Source organism: Nicotiana sylvestris, chromosome 4 (assembly GCF_000393655.2).
Source record: "Nicotiana sylvestris chromosome 4, ASM39365v2, whole genome shotgun sequence".
Taxonomy (NCBI): domain Eukaryota; kingdom Viridiplantae; phylum Streptophyta; class Magnoliopsida; order Solanales; family Solanaceae; genus Nicotiana; species Nicotiana sylvestris.
In genome coordinates, this window is record NC_091060.1 from 152,238,555 (window position 1) to 152,243,281 (window position 4,727).

Consider the following 4,727-nt stretch of genomic DNA (forward strand, 5'->3'; position numbering starts at 1 on the left):
CACAAGAGTATGGGTTTAAAAGGAATACTAAAATAAGCCCATAATCCTGGATTAAAGAATAAACCAGACGTGGGGAACAAAGGGGGCTGGCATCAAGAGATGCTCAAGCATGGGTTTAACAGGGTAAGGGCAGGCTGCAAGTTGCAGCATGGGGGCAGCTTAGCTGCACTTGGTCACTTTGGCTTATAAATAGGCCATTCGAGAACTGAAAAAGGGCTGGACTTTTAGTCTTCAGAAAAAAAAAAGAGAGAAAAGGCTGGAATTTTTAGTTTGAAAGCTGAAACTTTTAGTCTAAAAAGTTTTACTGAGTTTTAAAAAAAAAAAAAGCTGAATAACATAAGTTAGTTTTCAAATAGATTGTAACCAAACACTGCCTGAAAGTTGTATAAGAGTTCATATTGGTCAAGCTGCCTTGGCTAAGTTCTGTTGTTCGCATTGATTGATCTGTTTGTGGTTGTTGAACTGTTGGTGTTGCTGCATTGAATACTCTGTTACTGCTGCTTGTTTCATCACTCTTTCCTGGGATTGCTCATTTGGTGCTCGACTATTTGCTGGTTTTCCTTATTCTGGGAAATATTGTTGGTTGTCGTGGGCTGTGGAAAACACTTGGATTGTTGATTTGTTGCTGTGTTGTTGCTGTGTATCTGCTGTTGCTGTGTTTACTACATACTGCCCAGCTGATCATTCCTTTCTTCTTTGTCCTCTATACCAGGTACACAACCAATGCACTGTCAAAAATGTAATTGGGAAATTTGAGCATGAATACAAATGAAAGTCCTGAAGAATGTCTTTTATACATAGATTGTTACATTAAATATTCATGTAATGTGTAGTAGTTTGCATTCTTGTTTAGATACTGAAGGTAGCCTGTGTGCCCAGTAGATGTCAATATGTGGTGATTGAATGCTAGTTTGTATATGAAAGTTGATAGATAAAAGGGTCTCCAATGCAGTAGGTTGTATCTTAGGTTTTATATGGTTAGCATGTCCTTAAATACATAGAACTATCCATGTTAGTTAATTTCATGTCCTTTTGATAAACTGTCTCCTTACAATTGGCAAACCATTGCCTTAAAATAAACGGCGCAAGTCTGCACTCCTCAACCTCACGAAGGTCGAGCCCGAATCAAACGAACCCAGCAGGCTTTCATCAGAAAGGCATTGGCCCAGGTCCAGCCGATACTGTGTGGGCTGGGTTCGGGCCCACGATGCTCGATTAGCTGCCCATGGGCATGGCCATGTTTTCTTATTCTGCAAAGGCACTCAGAATTCCGTTATAATAACCTGCAAGCATGTAATTGAATAGGGTCATTTTTATTCTCAACTAGTAGAGACAAATGCGACAAGAAACGTAGTTGCTATAGGATCTCCTTTTAAAATAAAGACGAGATGAGCTTCGACAAACAAAAACGCACAAGATGCGGGGCCCTCGTTAAACGTATATTATCGAAGCATTTAGTTTCTAGGACGGGTCGTTTAGCAAATCTCACAACCCTCCTAAATTAACAATACGTTAGACTCTTTTAGGACGCGCTTTAGTAAATCTTACCTTCTTAAACTCGGGTGCACATTTATGTGACCCAAATCCAATTCTCAATGGAGTCGAAATGTGTTTCTAATCACGGGTACATTGATTGTGACGTGGTTCGAGATGCGTGTCCATGGCGTTGCAAATTCATTTTAAAATAAGAATGAGATGAGCCTCATCAAATAAAAATACAAATTGCGGGGCCCTCAGTAAATATCTGCTTTAAAAATTGTTTAGACTTCAGGATGAACCGTTTAGTAAAATTCCACGGTCCTACCCAAAATAAATACGCTAGTCGCTTTAGGCACGCCTCTAATAATTTAATTTCCTTAAACTCGGGTGCACATTGATGTGACCCAAATCCAAATCTCAACGGAGTCAAAGTGTGTCGACGACCACGGGTACATTGATTGTAACGTGGTTCGAGATACATTTTATAACGTTGTAATTCTTGATAAAAATAATAGTAAATGATAAAAGCGGTTGAAGGATAAAATTTGCACATAAGTTCATACTTGTATAAAATCAGATAATCAAGCCGAATATAACAGTTGAGCGACCGTGCTAGAACCACGGAACTCGGGAATGCCTAACACCTTCTCCCGGGTTAACAGAATTCCTTATCCGGATTTCTGGTACGCAGACCATAATATAGAGTCATTCTTTTCCTCGATTCGGGATTAAAATTGGTGACTTGGGACACCCTAAATCTCCCAAGTGGCGACTCTGAAATAATTAAACCAATCCCGTTTCGATTGTCCTTTAATTGGAAAAAACTCCTGCGCCCTCGCGGGTGCGTAAAAAGGAGGTGTGACAAATAATATCTTATTGTATTTACTAAGCATTTTATAAAGTATTTTGATAATTTTAAGGTATTTAAATAACAGCCCAATTTTAAACCTATTTTTCGGACCCAAAACTACCCAAACCTTAACCCAATTACCCCAAGCCCAAAACTAAACATCCCTTTTAAAGTACCCGGCCGACAACCTGCTCCAAATAACCCGCCCCATCCCCTTTACTATTCTGGCCGTTGATCTCGAGTGATCAATGGCTCACAATAACCCAACCCCCTTTAGTTACCCCCTTTCATCCAAAACTATAACTCATTTCCCCTTGCCCAGCCGCCTCATTACCCTTTTGTCTCTCCACCCGCCTCTATTAAACCCTAGCCGCCATAGCCCTAACCTTTTCCGATTTCAACTCAAACATGGAATCAATCCATGATCTACTTACCTATTTCGTGATACTCTACTATTACACGCATGTTTATGGAATTACTTAGTTCTTGCCCTATTTTTTGGCAAGAACTACTTCTCAAGAACGGGCCGATTTACTTTGGTTATGTGAAGATATGGACGATCTTTCGTCCATATACATTTTATATTGAATGATTCTTGCATTTTTGGTTCGATTCAAGTTGTCAGTCCCAACTAGGGTTTGAGATTTCCCCTTTTTCTTTACTGATTTTCTATTGATATTCTTCCCTTTCTTGTGTTTGACTAATATTTTTCTTATTTTTGTTTAACCCACTGTATTTCCCTATTTTTTAATTTTATTTGACTTAAAACTGACTCTAATTGATTTTTGTATGCTATTTTTCCTTATTCTCTGTTCAACCTAATGTCTTCCTTATTTTAAGTGTTATTTGCCTCTAACTGATTCTTGCATGCTATATTTTCCTTATTCTCTATTTAATTTACTGAACTTCCTTATTTTATGTGCTATTTGCCCTAAAACTGATTCTAATTGATTTTGGCATGTCATATTTTCCTTAGTCTGTGTTTAATTTAACTGTGATTCTATAGAATTTCTTCGTGTGTTGCTTTAGATATCACTATAATTCATAGAAATCACCCCCCCTCCAACCTTGAATGAATCCTTTTAAGCGATTTGTCTTGTGTCTGATTGACTGTCCTTTGTGTACTATATGGAATACTGTCTTAAAATTTGCTCTAAATATGTTTCCTTGCTGTCCTGATTTTTAAGATAAACCTTTTGTTCTTCTATAAACTATGACCTTACTTTCTATGCTAATGTGTTTCCCCAGTATGCTTTGGTTCATTTGCTACCTTGTCCTTTCAGTGATTATCACAATGTGTGTTCCCTTATCATGTCTATATGCTGATTAACATGGTACTATGATGTATTCAACTTAATTTGGATCTTTAGGTCCCAATTAGTTTAATTTCATTTATGCTTGTAAACCTATTTCTTTTCCTAATTCCTTCAATATAAGGTTGCCTATGTGGTACTTTATTATGTATACTATGCTGAACCTATTGATCTGTCTGACTAATTGTCATGTATGCTCAATTTGGTGTATTACTTGATTCCCATTACTCTATCACTATCCACTCTCCTTGCTTGCTACTCTACTATTCTGAATTCTCATTTTTAGCCGGCTGAAAGCCAAAGCTATTTAGGTTCTATTGTTGGCCTCCCTAGTGTGAGCACTGCTCGGGGTCCAATTGAGGCCTTTGTAAACTCTAACACACTAGGGTTTGGTCCTAGTCACTCCCTCAACCTCTAAAATTGTTCCTACTATCCTACTTCTCTGTCATGTATTGCGTACTTGTATTGGTTGTTCTGAGTGGTGCAACACTTGGTGCTATGGTTAAGCAATTGGTTTGGACTCTTCTATAAACCTTTGGGTCATGTATTGAACGTGGTTTTTGTTGAAGGTCCGGATGTGCTATGTGAGAGACATTGAAGGCCCAACAATGCTGGGTATTTAATTATTTTATTTGGGCCTACTATAGGCCTGTTCACTGTTATGTAATATTGCTACCTTACTCATTATTGGGCCTGTAATAATCTTTGTATGAACAATTGGGGTTGTTAGTAAAAGGGAATGGGTAGAATTTAATACCTACATGCAATGAGTAGATAACATGCCTATAGAACTTGGTAATATGTTTGCTATATGTGTTATTCACTCTCTATGCATACTATAGAAATCATGCCATTAGGGAAAGTACACACTCACACTACTTGTCTACAAGCAAAACATGAGCTCAAATGTTTCAAATATTCTTGGTGCTACGTGTTATTAGAAAACCTGTTCATAGGAACAAATGTCACTAAACTTTCCTTCAATTCGCTTCAGCATGTTTGTTAGATATTATGCCTATAGGATTTTGATCACCTCATTTGCTATTATCTCGTACTATACACTAGAAACCAAGCTTATAGGTTTT

The 4,727-nt window shown here is 37.8% G+C and overlaps 1 long non-coding RNA gene across 1 annotated transcript; it reads right to left on the reverse strand.

Annotated features, from left to right (window-relative positions):
- Positions 1-284: 284 nt before the first annotated feature.
- Positions 285-1,334, reverse strand: LOC138889071 (uncharacterized). The gene is made up of 2 exons (XR_011406638.1): positions 1,053-1,334; positions 285-728 (listed from the first exon to the last, which is right to left on the reverse strand). It is a non-coding gene; the product is annotated as an uncharacterized lncRNA (long non-coding RNA).
- Positions 1,335-4,727: the final 3,393 nt, after the last annotated feature.